The sequence below is a fragment of the Aotus nancymaae genome, unplaced genomic scaffold (assembly GCF_030222135.1).
Source record: "Aotus nancymaae isolate 86718 unplaced genomic scaffold, 86718_ANA_hifiasm-v0.15.2.pri h1tg000012l, whole genome shotgun sequence".
In the NCBI taxonomy this organism is placed as follows: domain Eukaryota; kingdom Metazoa; phylum Chordata; class Mammalia; order Primates; family Aotidae; genus Aotus; species Aotus nancymaae.
In genome coordinates, this window is record NW_026988423.1 from 4,241,800 (window position 1) to 4,259,039 (window position 17,240).

At 34.8% G+C, this 17,240-nt stretch overlaps 1 protein-coding gene across 1 annotated transcript in view; it reads left to right on the plus strand.

The window, feature by feature from the left end:
* The window catches only part of CNTN5 (contactin 5), a 1,383,122-nt gene that overhangs the window by 292,290 nt on the left and 1,073,592 nt on the right, over window positions 1–17,240 (plus strand). The gene's annotated exons all lie outside the window — the stretch shown is intronic.

Below are 17,240 nucleotides of genomic sequence, written 5' to 3' on the forward strand. Positions count from 1 at the left end.
TTAATAACATGCACTGCTGCATCGACTTAAAATGCGTCAAACTCTTCTGAAAGAAAGTAACATTCAAATGAAAAGGTAATTTGCTGTCAGGATCATGGAGAACGTCCAATCCAGTTTCTGCAGCTTTTGCTTCCTATCTGTTCATTCTAGTACTACTGGAAATCATAACTTCTCACTTTGTTTTTTACAATACATTTATTCTTCTATCAGTGCAAGAAATATTTACAGAACAGCAACACATAAGAAAGATCACATTAGAGTAGAAGAAACAGACGAGTAAGCAAAACAGTATATTTGTTGTAATATCGGTATGGTACAAGTGCTTTCAAAAGGCAAGAAGTGAATGACTAACTTTACTATGGATATAGTACCATATTAAGCCGTGTTTGGGATTACCGTATAAAAATTGAGAGTCTGAAATTTTTATATTAGAATGCGATAATGTCTTACATACGTTTTAGAATTGACTTCTGAGGCTGGAGATGCTATAAAACTGAACATAAAATATAGAACTTTCAGAAATGGAAAAGAAAATATTAAAATACCAAGAGAAAAGCATACTGAGAACACAAATTAATAATTCTCCCAAAAGGAAATATGAATTACTGTAAGCTTTCAGAAAAATATTTAACCATTATTTCTCCAAATACTGATTTAGTCCAATACATATTGTCCCAATGCTGTTTCAATAATGTCACAATCAATATCTCTTTTATTCTGTAATTTCTATTACACTTATGTTGGTACTTTTGCCTGGGTGGCATGATCTAATTTATGCTCAGTTCCTCTCATTTTTATTTTTTCTTCCCAGCTTCAGTTTGCATATTTTTATTGACTTGTCTTCAAATTTATCAATATCATCTTTAACTATGTTGAATCTGCTTTTAAGCCCATCCAATGACTTATTAATTTCTGATACTCTATTTTACCCCCATGCAAACTATAGATTTTATATTGTATATCTCATATTCTCTGTTAAAATACTTCATCATCTATGTAATTTCTATAGTTTTTCTGTTTCTTTAGTATGCTAGTGTTCATTATTTTGAAGTTATTGTCTGCTGACTACAATATCAGGATTTTTTATAGGTCTGCATATTAATCGTTTTATCACTTTTCATTAATATCAGTCATTTTTTCTTTTTAAATATCTGGAATGTTCGGTGGCTTTGTTTTTCCTACTTCTTTTCGTATTCTGAACATTGCAAGTGATACTTAGAAACTTAGAAACTGTTGAAATTCTGAATCATGGATCCTTCCTTTCAAAAATGTTGCACTTTGTTCTGGTAGCCACCTTGATGCTGAAGAGTCCTACTATTAGCTTTGTTAAGATGGGTCTCTATTAGGCTGAAAAGCACGGCATATCCAGTGTGCTTTCTGGCTGAACCAGAAATCGAATTTCCTCCCAACACCAGGAGACTCCTGATTCTTCACTTGGTTTTTGCCTCCTGACAGCTGCTGCCTTGAGAACTACCATAGTCTTTCCCTGTGCGTTTGCAGTCCAGAAATTGGCCAAGGATCTAAGAAATATTTTCAACAAATAGATGGGATGCTTCTCCACATTTCCTCTTTGATAGCAGCTCCAGCTTCCACTTATCAACACCACTGTTCCATATTTGCTATCTAAATCCCTACAGTGAAGACCAGAATAGTATCCTAAGACTGATTTTATACATCTCAACTCTAAAATTCCCTACAATGGGTTGTCCAATGGCAGCCATCACTTGTTTTATATAATAACATAATATTAATTAAACAATTGTTTTATTCAGAAATTTTTTTTCAAAACAATGAACTGTTAATATGTATTAATCTCAAAGTTATTGTATTGAGTGAAAGGCAGACAAAAGAGATCATAGAGTGTAACTCGATTATATAAAATGATGGAAAATACAAAGTAATCCATAGTACAGCCAGCAGATCAATAGCTAAAATTTTCATTTATATTTTATGACTTTTTATGCTGATAACATTCGAGGGAAAGATTCTAAAGAAGTATGAGGACACTTTTTACAGTGTTCACTGAGGTGATTGTTTCACAGCGTACAGGTATAACTAAATACAAAATTACACAATTCAAATATTTGCAATTTAGTGTATATCAATGATGCCTCAAAAGTTGTGAATACAGATGCACATGTATCCATACATGTTTATATCTAGAGAAAGACACACACGATGCTGATTAATTATAACAAAATAATCAATATAGTAATTTTAAAGAAATTTGGTTATATTCATCAAATAGTTAACAATTTTTCAACTTCTAAGAAATCCTACTCCAAGGAAGTGTTAACAACTGTAAACAAATATGTTTTCAGAAAGACATTTATAATAGTATTATTTAAAATCTTGAAAAACTTGATGCATGATAAATCACCAATAAAACACTCTTAAAAGCCGAGATCGCACCATTGCACTCCAGCCTGGGTAACAAGAGCGAAACTCCGTCTCAAAAAAAAAAAAAAAAAAAACAAAGAAAAACACTCTTAAATATTGGCATAGCCATATAATGAATTATGGTTTAATTATTACATCGGAAAAAAGTTTATAATACAATTTACCTTTTTGTCTTTCTGTACCCTTTTATTTCTATTTAGACACAGTACTTACATTTAAACACATCTATCCTATATGCATATTTCAATGAGTTTTGAAAAATATATACACCTATTAACTACTATCCCAATCAAAATATAGAATATTTCCATAATACTTTTATTCAATCTACACTGTAAACATGTAACCACTTCCTGATTTATAGAAACAGAGATGGGTTTGGCCTGTATCTTAAATTAATATAAATGAAATAGTAGACTATATACTATTATGAATTGCCTATTTGTTTGACTATATTGCAATTCATATTTGGTCATTCTCTGTTGATTGAATTATGGAAAACATTTTTCTGTATCTACTAAGATGGGCATATATGTTTTTCCTCCTTTATTATGTTACTCTAATGAATTAGGTTGATTGGTTTTTAAATAGGGACCCCATCTAGTATTCTTTCCCAGTGGATCATGATATATTTTATATGTACATTACCTGATTTGATTTGCTAAATTTTTGTCAAACACTTTAATATCCATGTATAAGGGATTATTGTTCTATAAATTCTGTAATTGACATTCAGTTGCCTATTTTTCTTACAACACCATCATCATATTTGGATTTCAGAGTTGTGTTGACCTCATAAAATTAGTTGAGGAGTAACAGTTTAGGACAATTTTCAGAGATTTCGTTTTTGTTTAATAATTTTCACCAGTTATGGTTCTTTCACTAGGGAAGGTGCTCTGAAATCTCATCACGTTGCTCTTCTAGAATTTGTTCCTACAGCCAAAGAGTGCTCCAGTGTTATTAAACCAGTGCTCTTACTTTGATCTTTGCCAAAGGTATAAATATTACTTAATGTCAAATTTATTTTCAAGTGGTACTTGAAATATAAACCTTTTTAAAAAGTCTCACTCTTTAAATAAGTGGCATTAGTATTTAAGAAAATTGTATCTTTTACTTGATGCTAGTTTGTTCTATTAAAACTGACTGTATTATTAATTATGCATACAATATTCTAGGACCTATAGCTCTTTGTCCTTAAAACCCCAGAGGATGATTAAGGAATATTTTCTTTTAGTTGCTTCTCTTTCTCTAAAAACTATTTTTAGGCCTATTTACTATCTACAGATATAACTTGCCAAATTCTCTGGAGATTTGTATACCTCCTAAGCTCCTACCTCTGAAGAAATCACCTTGGATGGCTGTTTGGTTGACTGCTACTGCTGTTTAGCCAGGAGAGAAATTTCAAGTGGCCACAAATTCATTCTTTGATCGTGACTGGGTTGCATCAGGTGATATGAAATATCAGAAATGTAGTAGAGAAAATTTGTTCTGATAAAACGTGAATATATATTTTGCATCAATACAACAAAACAAAGCAAAACAAACAATAAATCAAATAATACATAACAATTTTTTTCTGTATCATTTGCTTCCTCCAAGATCGCAATGGAGTGGCAGTGTTTGAGAGGGAAAATCATGATATAAACACCCAGTTAAAGACGACATATGTTCTTCTAGAAACTTACCTTGCGCTTACTTGTCTTTTGAATAGAGGCAAGTTATATACCCTATGTGAGCCTTCGATTCTTTATATGTTAAAAAAAAAATGCTGACTTCTTTATGGGATTGTTGTAAATATTCAGTAATAGTGTTTTACATAACACATGACCTTCAAGTAATACATTTTTTCCTCCGAATGGTAGTTAATAGTTTCTGCTCTAATATCTTTCCTTTTCATTCAGCAGAATGCATTATAATATTGTCAGACAGTTAAGAAGACAGGTTCTATTCAGTCTCTCTATGCCAAATTGTATGGTATTGACAAATTATGTAGCCTTTCTGTATCTATGTTCTGCATAGGATTGCTATAAGACGATTGAGATAGTGTGTATGAAGTGTTTAAAACATTCTCCAACATTTTAGTAAGTTTTCAATAAATGTTAGCCATTGTTATTATATTCCAAATAATCCTACATGATAAATGAGAAGAAAAAAGGATTTAAGAGACATTGGAAGCCTAGAGATGTAATTACTGGTCTTCTATGAAAAAGTAAAGGAGACAAGATTTTAATGAAAGTAGTCATTCTATTCATAGGCTGGACAAAAGTAGTAATTTTAGAACCAGCTAAGAAGTAAGAAATAAAAGCAGAAAACACAGAACTACCTAGGATTATACTGCACTAAATTGTATATAGATAGATTAGCCTTCCTCTCAGGTGATATCTCATGAAATCCAACATTTGAAGCTTTTTTTTTTTCAATCACTGCTCTTTTCTCTAGGATAATGCGTTCAATGAATAGAAATCAAATATAAATCACATAAGCTTTAACAGTTAAGATGTAAGATTACACCTGTAAAATAATTTCACAGATATAGGTCGTGATTCAGGAGTAAAAACAAATTACCTTGAAATATGTAAATCGTTGTGACCCATTTTTAGCTTGAATTATTTGTGCTTTCACACAGATATTCACTCATTTTGCTTATAAAGTTAGTGTTATTAATACATTTTTATTTGAATTTTTAATTTTAAGAACAAATGCCCATCCACTAACTTATTCTAGACTTAAGACTTTTCTTATAGATAGCTGAAAATGTTCTAAGAATGTACTAACATTGAAACAGCAGGGAAATTCTCACATAAGGAAAGAGAGGACAAAATTATTTATTTATGGTTTATGGGTACCCGCTCTGCTTCAGTGAATTTAATTTACCACAGCAAAGACACTCTGTATACAAAATAAGATATCCTTCTTTATCTCAAATGTACGCTTCAAGGGATACTTCGTCTCCTTTACAAGAGTGATTAATTGACATAAAATTAATATTTAGTAATGGTTTATTTCATGATTAAAATTCTATTTAACAAACTCCACTTAATAATATCTATAACAATCAAAACAACTCAACAACAAATATTCTAACAATTTACAACTGTAATAGTATATATTGTGCTTGCAAAATATACAATAATCAAAACAACTGAATAGCAAATGTTTATTGTAATGATTTACAGCTGTAATAGTATATATTGTGCTTGCAAAAACTTTGCGGTGAGTTTATATTACTTTATCCTTATTCATATCATAGACTTTATTGACCCAATAAGGAATGTACTGATGAAACACATTCTAGGATGGCCATATCCTAGGCTACAAATGAAGAAGAATTGTGAAGGCTGTCTACCTCTAAGGTATCTGGGTACATGAGTCAGAAAGTACAAACCTGAGATTTAAACTCAAGTTAGCCCAAAGGGGGTAATAGATGACATATGAAGCTGTTTAGACATGTATAAACAAATTGCAATATCCCAATAATCAACAAATATTAATTGTTGTGATAATGACAGTTTTAAGGGTATATGTAGCGTCTGGGTGGCAAAAAAATAAGATATATAAAATTATCCCATGTAAATTTGCTGAACAAGAATTAATTTAATTTAATTAAAACTATACCCATTGCTAGTCCAAGTGGGGTGTAAATACTGGTGTGTTATAAAATCTTTTAAGGAACTGAAATATTTTAGCAATGCATATCTCACAGTTATACAGATGCAGTTTGATAGAAAAAGTTTGTTCTGTTAGTCTACTACATGAAACATTCTGAAGTGCTGTTTCATTCATTTTATGAATGTACATATGCTATAACGTGTACAGTTGGACATAGAGCATCTCATTCCAAATAACTGCTTTCACTTGTTGAGTAGTGACTATGTTTGTAAAGGTTAGTTTTATTTTCATCATTAAATAATGAGAGATTTTACCGTCTGGATAAAGGAAAGAGAAAATGTGTCTTTGGAGCAGGTGAATCAACAGATTGAAAGGAAAAATCCAAGCAGTTGATTGGCACACAGCCAGGAGAATGTGTTAATACCATAACTCCTATCCCTTTCTACTGCTGTTGAGTAACGGTGAGTGAGAAAATGCAGTAGGAAAAGGAGAAAGGGAGAGGAGAATAAGGAAAAGAAGAGCGGGGAGGAGAAAGAAGAGGATGGGTAATTAAAATATCCATAGCACTTCGAGATGAATGCTATAGTAGGATGCAGAAAAATTTATAGTGGGAACATAAAGAAGAAAGTAGCTTCAGAGAAGAGAATATTTGTTGTGTATAATAAACAGTGGGATATTGTAAAAATTGCAGATTCTGATTCAATAGGTCTGGGGTGGGCCTGAGATTCTGTGTTTTAACTCATAAGTTCCTGGGTAATGTTGATGTTGCTGTCCTGCAGACCACATTTTAAGTGGCAGGGTAATTAAGGGTAGAGAAGATGCTGACATTTATTCTAGGCAGAGTGAGGAATACAGTCTAGTAGTCATGAAAGAGTAAAAGCATTTGGTCTGGCTAGCAGTTCACTGAGCATAAATATTTCACTGAACACAGTTCATTGAACTATCAGATAATGAAGTTCGAAAAAAATTTATTACAAATTACCTCAGGGTAAATATTCTGAACATTATTTTGTGAGCAAAGAGACGCCTATAAATGCTTTTGTTCCTAGGTGTGCCACCGTACGCTTGGTGAGGAAGCTATAAACAGGTTATAGTTTAAAGGGCAAGACAAATGGAATTAGAGAAAGAGGAAGAGGAAAAACTGTTAGCAGACTTCAGCCATTGCCAGAGTGAGGAAAGCACCAGGTTGAACTTTAATATTGGAGATAGAAAAGAAAATTCCAGATTTGTCACCTTCTGAATCATCAACAGAATATAGTCAATTATTAGATGGAAATAGTTGGGATAAAAATAAGTAATTGATGAGAAACATGACTTTATATTTTTTGTTGTTTTATTTCGCTTTAGCCAAGAAGTCATAGGAAAAAAACAGAAAATATTGAGAATGTGAAAATTATGGGATGGTATGAAAATAAAAAGGTTAAAAGGCATATAAAAAGTTTATATGGGTATATTGAATAGACAAAGTTTTAGAATAGAAATCCTGGAATAGGCCATGGATATTAAAAACTAGAAGTTGACAGGGATTGCACTTATTGAATATATATTGCAAGCCAGTGATTTTTTTTTTTCATAGAGTATTTCTTTTAAATAGAAAGCCACTGGCCGGGCGCAGTGGTTCATGCCTGTAATCCCAGCACTTTGGAAGGCCGAGGCGGGTGGATCACGAGGTCAAGAGATCAAGACCATCCTGGTCAACATGGTGAAACCCCGTCTCTACTAAAAATACAGAAAATTAGCTGGGCACGGTGGCGCATGCCTGTAATCCCAGCTACTCGGGAGGCTGAGGCAGGAGAATTGCCTGAACCCAGGAGGCGGAGGTTGCGGTGAGCCGAGATCGTGCCATTGCACTCCAGCCTGGGTAACAAGAGCGAAACTCTGTCTCAAAAAAAAAAAAAAGAAAAAAAAAAAATAGCCACTGGTAACCTTCGCAAGAGTTGAATGATAGAAGAGATGATAGAACGACACAAATTATAGAGTTGATAGAATGATGCAACTTATAGAGACCTAAATGGATTGTGTGCCTCATGGGAATATGTGTATGCATATATGGAAGGTGGCCTTGGGAAGTGAAGCCAAGGATTGTGTGCCTCATGGGAATATGTGTGTGCATATATGGAAGGTGGCCTTGGGAAGTGAAGCCCCTGATAGTTGTTCTTTACCTTGGATAATAAAGGTAGCATACTTTTCTTATTTCTGAGGAACCACTCGTGTTTTCTGAGTATGCACTCGGGTAGCAGATGTCCCTAGAAAAAATGTCCACTAGATTTGTTCCAAGGCCAAAGACATCATTCTGTAGATGCTGATACATTGGTTAGTATATTATCATATCCAAGATGAAAGCCGATGATAACTGCAAATCATAAGGCAACTGATGATGCCAGAAAGTTTGTCAACATTCAAATCCCTGGAGTCCCATCCCTGGAGAAAGGCATCTCCCTCCTGCTCCTTAGTTGTGATGGCACTATACCAAGATCAAATCACAGATTTTTAGAGGGGATATGGGTACAATAAAATTGTCTACAAATTTTTATAATAAATTCTAGAATTTCTTAAAATCTGAGAAATCATTTCCGTAACAAATTTCTCTATGGTATATCTAGGTAATGATCTCTAATTAAGACTCATAGAGTTATGAAAATAAACATTTAGGTGTCGTATATCTCTCATGTTTTATTAAGTTTTCAAGTGATTTCTACTTTCAAGGGAAGACCCTTCCATGGAGGATTGGGGAACAAATTTTAATTCAAGCTATTTTCTCCCAGGACACATATGCTAATGTATTACAGAAAGCTGAACCATAATATTCTAAGCACTTCAGTTAGTCTTAACTTTTGAAATTAGTCTTTTTAACAGAGTCAAAGAAAATACCCTTTCATTTCATTGATGTGAAGCAAATCTCCCTGCTTTAATTAAGAGCAAGTGGAGGAAATGGTGTTAACAGAAGTCCAGCTCCTAGCAGTGTGTAACGAAATGGTGGCAAGCTCTGGCAGCCAGCCAGGCTGCCAGGCTGTTTTCCATGGGTGTTACTTTACTGACAGTACCTTCCTGACATTTGTTCCTCGACACCAGAAATGCTAACAGCTGCGGTGCCAGTGGTAGGAAAGCAAGGAAGATCTTTTTCAGCGTTAGTTGCTCTCAGATTCTCAGCAGCATGAGAGAATAAAGTCTGTTAAAACTGACTTCAGTCGACTGTGCCTGGCGAAGATTTTTGTTTTGGTGTGTGAAAAGCAGTTTTATTCTATGACATGGGGCTTAGGGGAGATGGGTTTTTCAAGACAGAAGACACACGTGGTAAATGCATGACAAATGGCAGGAACAAAGTTGGGCTGGGAGTTCACGGTTTTATGAAATGAAATCTTTCAACAACCAATTCTGTGCTCGGTGATTTGCTGCGGGCGGCCCTTCTGACCCTGCACTGAGGACGGCAAAAAGGACTATAGAAGAAGATTTCTAGTTATCTTGAAGTTGAATGGTATTCTTAACTAATAGTGACAGATGTCGCAATATGACTTCTAGTGGTTGCTGCTAATGGCAGAGCTTCAAGCTCTCAGGAAATGAGAAAGGTCAGAAGGCAAGTGCACATGTGAGAAACGAGTTCAGATGATAAAGGGTGAGATGTGGTTTTTGGAAAAGCTCATTTTGGGAACTTTTCCAGTCTGTCTTGGTTTTTTCAAGGTGATTCTTTGCACATAAGTGTATCACTAACATTTTGACATTCTCTAGAGGATCAAGGTCCTGAAAAGAATATATCACTGCTTAATACCAAGAAGCTACTATGCACTAATAACTTGCTTCATAAATTAATCTTCTTTATGATTTTAGTGTTGCTACTGCATTGATCTTAAAAGTAGGAAAATTTTTTAGCAAAGCATAATTAATTTTCCATAACTTAAAGGATATTTAAGAGACCTTCTACAATAATTAACTTACTGTGAAAAAAACTTCCTATAAATACTTCAGTTGCTAATACTGTATAGTAGATGAGTTTTTACAAAAGAGTTTGTATTTTTAATTTTTATGACAACTGGGCTGTTTCCACATTTACTTTTCATGTGAACTCCCAATTCTGGGGTTCTTTCTAGAGCAACATCCCTGGACATGCTCAGAAAGCAAAAATAGCAGAGCATTTTTCTTTCAGCACTAATGCTGTGATTCACGTCAAAATGAAAACTTCAACTGAAGAAATAAAGATAAATTAACTTAAAGTGATGGCATCACATCGTAATAATTTCAAAAACTTTTGAGAATTAAATGTCTTTTTTTTTTTTTTTTTGCAATTAACTCTCAATTGGGCAATTGCAGAGAGAGAAGCATCATCTAAAACATATACAGGGAAGTCTGCATATTTTTTTCATTTCATCACTAATGAGCCATTTTCACCTGACTCCTGCTCCCTCCACTCCCCCCTGAAGAACCAGCTGTCATTTTGCACAGCTGAGCAGGTTTGGTACCAGACAGGTGGCAGCGGGGTGGGGAAGAAATTGTGTCAGTGGGATGTAGTTAATCTGGAATTACGATGATCCACCTGGTATCATTAAAAATTGACTGCATATCATGAATGGTTCACTACAAGACAATCACACCTAAATTAAAAGTTAAGGTTTTTACATATTCTTGAAAAGACAAATACTAGCATTTGGTATTAGTTGAAATTTTGCAGTCTTGTACATATTAGATCAATGAAGTCCGTTTAGAGATGATAGAATTTTGTATCCTGTTTTTAGAAAGGGTGAATTGAGCTGTGCTATTCCAGATTCTAGCATTCACTCACTCTGTGAGTTTTACATGTTATAGGCTCAGGGGAAAAACAAAAACAGAACAAAAACCTGTCGTGACATCAATAGCACTGGGTTGAACTTTCAGTAGGTTCATATATTTGGAAGGATTTTGTAAACTGATCATTAGTATGTAAGTATGGAATCTACTGTTCTCATTGGTATTTACTTCATGGATTATTTTTAACTCTCACAATAACCTAGAAAATGTCCTTAAAGTGTCAAATGATATCACCAACCATGTGACTCAGCTGACCTCCCTGGCCACAATGATAGCTGCCCATTGGTGCTAGATTCAGTTCTTATGTTTCTTCATGTGGAAGTCACCTCCTCACAAAAGCCTTCTCTGAATGCCCAGTAATGGGCTGGATGCCCTTCTTGTGATTCCATGGCACCTGAGCCGACCCCTATTATAGCACTTATCACACAACATTGGAATTGGCTATTCACCAGTCTTGTTCTCCCACTAGAACATAATGTTTATGCTCCGAGACCTTATCTTATTCACTTTTGAATGTCCAGTAACTAATGTTGTGTATATCACATAATGGAGACTCAATAAAAATTATATACATTATTGAAGTCAATTCATTTTGCGTATATAAAGTATAGACATATATAAATTTAAAAAGTATATATGTAGACATTTATTTGATTTGCAATTTGAACCATCATTCTGGCTTCATCATGAAGAAAACTTTGAAGTAGGCCAACAGTGAAATACAGGGAGAGCAATTCAATGGTGAATGGAGGAAAGATGCTCATTCAAACAAAAGTGGGAGTGGAAATGGAGAAGAAACAGACCTGAGATATACACAGAGGTCAAATAAACATGGTTTGATAAATAAATTCTTGGTTGAGGAAGAACGAGATGTCAGAAATTGCTTTATTAGGTCCGTCATCCCAGCACTCTGGGAGGTGGAGGCTGGCGGATCACTTTGAGGTCAGGAGTTCCAAATCAGTCTGGCCAACATAGTGAAACATCGTCTCTACTGAAAATACAAAAATTAGCCAGTCTTGATAGCAGGTACTTGTAGTCCCAGCTACTCAGGGTGCGGCTGAGGCAGGAGAATCACTTGAATCTGGGGGCAGAATTTGCAGAGCCAGGATTACACCACTGCACTCTAGCTCGGGAAACAGCAAGACTTCCTCTCAATTTCATATCTAGCCAAACTGAGCTTCAAAAGTGAAGGAAAAATAAAATCTTTTACAAACAAGCAAGTACTTAGAGATTTCACCATCACCAGGCCTGCTTTGCAGAAGCTTCTGAAAGAAGCACTATACATATAAAGGAGCAACCAGTATCAGCCTTTCCAAAAATATATCTAGCTAGCATCAAATGGCAGTATTAAACTCATATATATTATTAACTGGATAAAAAGCCAAAACCCATTGGTACACTGTATCCAGACCCATCTCACATGCAACGATACACAAAGACTCAAAACAAAGGGACAGAGGAAGATTTACCAACCAAACGGAGAGCAAACATAAATAAATAAATAAAAAGCAGGAGTTGCAATTCTCACGTGTGATAAAATAGACTTTATAGCAACAAAGATCAAAAGAGGCAAAGAAGGACATTACATAATGGTAAAAGGATCAATGCAACAAGAAGAGCTAACGATCCTATATGTACACGTACCCAATACAGGAGCACCCAGATACATAAGACAAGTTCTTAACGACTTATAAAGAGACCTAGCCTCCCACACAACAATAGTGGGAGACTGTAACATCACATTGACAATATTGGACTGATCAATGAGACAGAAAATTAACAAGGATATCCAGGACTTGAACTCGGACCTGGAACAAGTAAACTTAATAAACATTTATAGAACTCTCCACTGCAAATACACAAAACATACATTCTTATCAGTACCACCTCACACCTATTCCAAAAGTGACTACATAATTGGAAGTAAATCACTCATCAGTAATTGCATAGCATTTCATAGGTTTAAATGAAATATTGGTTGGCTGCTTGTTTGTTATTTTCTTCCCTTATTCCTTCCTGTCTCCATTGTTAAGCACAATTATTGGCATAAAAGAGGTTTTCAATTCCCATTTTTAGACTGCATTCTAGCCTGGGCGATAAAGCAATACTCCCATTCTCTCACCCTCTTTCTCTTCCTTTTTTTCGCTCTCCTTCATTCTTTTTTTTTCTTTCTCTCTTTCTTCCTTTTTAAAAAAAAAAAAGAAAATCTGAAGTCACATAGTACTTGGTGTTTCTGGAACAATTAACTCTTTTAGGATGCAAATATTTGGAAAGCAGAAAAGTATTTTTACCCATGCCAGAATAAATTTTAGCTGGATGAAAGAATTAAATGTAGAGTTTGTGTCATAAAGCATAAATAATAAATAGGTGCATCTGATACCTGGATAGGGAAACTTAGGAGTAATGGAAGAAAATCACAAAAGATTTGTAAGTTTAACTGCTTAAGAATTACAACTGACTTCATGTCAAACACCATAAAACTATAGTAATAAACTAAAAAAAAAAAAAAAAAGGAATGGCTTTAGGATTTACAGTTTATACAGCTAGGAAGATGATGAAAGTATTGATGGGGATTGAGAACACTGGAAGATGAGATGATTATTGTTACCACTGCTGTTGGAAGGGGTAATGAAAGGAAGCAGACATCATTCCTGGTTTCAGTTTTACGCATGTAATTTTGTTGTGACTTTGAGGAATCCAAGGGAAAAAAAGAGATATAAATTTGGAAGTTTTTTTGTGTATAGGTGATATATTAAAGTCATGGATTGCCTAGGAACAGTTTAGAGTAGGAATTAAATAAATCAAACATTGATGAATTCAATGCTTAAGAACCTGGTAATGTACAGAAAAAGAAAAGTGAAATATTGAGAATGAAAGGTAGATACCAATGGGAAAGGAATGAGTATGATGTATAAAAAGGAGGGGAGTAAGTACAGCCATCCTGTTTTCTTCAATATAGTTGTATTGTGTAAGAATAAAATAGGGCAAATGTTGAAGGGGGATGTGAGGTTAAGAGGATGTGATGGCTCATTTTATGTGTCAACTTGACTGGGCCATGGGCTCCCCAGACATTTGGTCAAACGTTATTTTGGGTATGTCTGTTAGAGCATTTCTTGATGAGGTGAAAATTTCAATCAGTTGACTGTGTAAAGTAGATGGCTCTCCCTAATGAGAGTGGGCCCCATCCAATCAGTTGAAGTCCTGAATAGAACAAAGGGGTGACCCACCTGTGAGTAAGAGGGAGTGTCTTCTGCTGCCAGCTTTTGATCTGGGACATTGCTTTTTCTTTCTTTTTTTTTTTTCTTTTTTCAGACTTTGAAACATCAACTTTTGCTGTGTTTTGATACTGCCAGCCTTTGGACTGGAACTACGTGTTTGGCTCTCTTAAACCTTCAGCTTGCCAGCTGCACATCTTGGGACTTGTCAGCTCCCATAATCACATAAACTAATTCCAATTTCATACACACATGTGCACACACACACAACACACACACAGATATACACGTTCACATCTTACTGATTCTGTTTCTCTGGAGAACAATGACTAATAGAGAAAGGAGACATATGTGCATATATATGTGTCTATATATACATATTCAGAATACTTAAATACTTAAATGTATACATTACAGTTTTTTAACATATTTTAATGTATTTAAATACTGTTAAAAATAATCCCATTCATTGGCCTTCTGGGTAGTGTGCTATGTAATTAAACCAGTGGATCCTGTGATCATATGTCCACTGATGTACCTCCTTTGATGTTAAGTGTGGCCATTGGTTCTACGTAATGTTATGCAAGATCTGTGTCAGTGGATCTGACTTGGTTACTTCTTGGAGAGTGCTGCTAGCTAAAGAGATGTGGGCAAGAAAGGGAAACCCATACCTAAACTATGCTTTGATTTTACTCAAAAGGTATTCCTTCCACCTTGAGTAGAATCAAGGTGGAAGGATATTAGTGTAAACACCTTGCCCCCCAGTGGCTGGTTGAAGTCCTTCTAGGATAATAACATTGGTGAAGGATAGTGGGTGATCTCAGTGTAGCTCTCAGTTGCTGGAAGGTTGAGATTTCCTCAGAGGTAGTAGGTAGATGAGCTTTTGTTGAATGAGGATTCATGATTTTGGCACCATGTACAACTTCCATCTCTGCCAACAGGGCCACATTGTTAATGTGTCAATGTGCTTATACTACAAAGGCTGATGAAAGAGACTGGTTTTAGTTTGCCAAGCCATTGTGTGTACTATTTACTGCCTCTTAGTAAATTGTAGAGTGTCCATAAACTCGTATGTCTATTCGCCAGATCTCCTTGTTCCAGTTGTATTAGTTTTCTAGGGCTGCTGTAAAACTGAATACCACAGACTGGGTGGCTTAAATGACAGAAAATTTTCTCATAATTCTGGAGACTAGAAGTTCAATATGCAGATTGTGCCAGGCTTGGTCTCTTGTGAGGCCTCTCTCCCGGCTTGCAGACGGCCGCCTTATTTCTGACTTCACTTGATCACTCTGCTCTACACGTTTCTGGTGTCTCCTTGCATACCCACATTTCCTCTTCATATAATAACGCCAGTGATGTATCACTTAGTGTTGGGCAATACATTTCATAAGATAATTTGTAGCAAGTTTCAGAAGTAGAAAGAACACAAAAAATTATCAGGAAAACTTCTGTAAAAATCTCATATCTGAACAAGGATTTTAACCTGAATAGAAGCTCTTCAGGTGAACAAGGGTGGGAAGAGGTCATTTGAAGCCTCAGGAGCAGTGCTGAATACTGTCTTGAAGTTACTATGTTGTTGATAAAGATTAACTATGAATTTTAAGCTTAATTACAAGGTTTTATTTTGTGTTATGTTTAAATATTTGTTTTTCCGGTCAGTAACACATTAAGAATAGAAAATTACAGGCAGTATCTATTCAAGACAGCCACCCTTGGAAAAGGCACAAATTTTTGTATTCCAGCCTTATAAAAGAGAGAAATGAGATGAACTCTAAAAAGAAGATGCAGATATTGGGGATGATTTTAAATAGAGGGAGTTATGATTGTAGAAAAGAAAATAAGAATATCAGGTGATTACATGGCTTTTACAATTTTAGGCTATTTTTCCATCTGTAAAGTAAAATTCATGTTAGATTAAAAAAATCACAGCAAAACTATACAGGATAAATGTATGTTGACCTATGGTGACTGAAGCAAGGTTGTGAAGTAATAAGACAGCATACTTTGTAAGTCACCTACTATTATTTATTTAGATTTCATCTAGTTTTCAAAGAAATGAAGAGAAAAATATAGGGTGGCGAAGGTCTTTCTCTGTCACACAGTGCAACTTGAGGTATAACAACTAATACATGTAAAACTTTCGGTTCAGGAAAAATTTTTTCATCTATTATTTCTTAAGACTTTTATTATAATTCCTTGAGTAGACATAGGATCTGACATCATTACCCCCAGAAATGGCAAATGAGTGTTTAAGATCTAGGCATAAGTATATGGTAGAAACCTAAAGAAATCTGACTCTGACCGCAGATGAAGTAGTCTCGTCACCACAAATTACTGACTTAAAGACAAGCATGAGTTTATTCCAGAGACAAAATGAAAAAGCCTTGCTTCTAAGAAGCAAACTTGAGGAAGGGATTTGAAAATGACAACAATCACCACAACAACAATGTTCATTATAATTTGTTTTTCCTTTGCTTTGTTCATAATAAAATGTGAAAATAATTGTTGATAATTCTTATTTACTGAATACATGCTAGACATCTTGGTAAGCTTTTTATGTGCATTATCTTATTTAATGTTCTCAATATTTCCATAGAGTAGGGGGAAATGATGCACTGTATAATTGCTAAGAAGTAATGACAGTAAAAAGAACACAAATTTCTGACTTCCAAAAAAATTCACCTTAATGACAGCCCAAGATGAAAAAAAAACATAACGTGTCAAATCCTAAAATAAAGATTTGCTGTTTGCTTAAGTAATTGTAATTCTGCCAAAGTTTGTAAACCTCAAAAAAAGTCTGCCTTTTTAGTTTTTAATTTTGTGCACTAAGGCATAAAGAAATGTAAAATTGTTAAAATATTAAGAAAATAATGAAGGGAGAAGAAAAAAGGAAGGGGGTCAAAAACGAGGGTAAGAGGAAGAGAGGAAGAGACAGAGGACGAGACAGAGGGAGGAAGCAGGGAAGACAAAAAGGAATCTATGCTTCCTTCTGTTCACAATTTGTATACTACAATAATATCTATAATTTAGACTTGATATCAGAAATGCAAGGAGTCTTTAGGGTTTTCTAGGTAAACAGTCATATCATCTGCAAACAGCGACAGTTTGACTTTCTCTTTATTGATTTGGACGCCCTTTATTTCTTTGTCTTGTCTGATAGCTCTGGCTAGGACTCCCAGTACTATGTTGAAGAGGTGTGGTGAGAGTGGGCATCCTTGTCTTGTTCCAGTTCCAAAA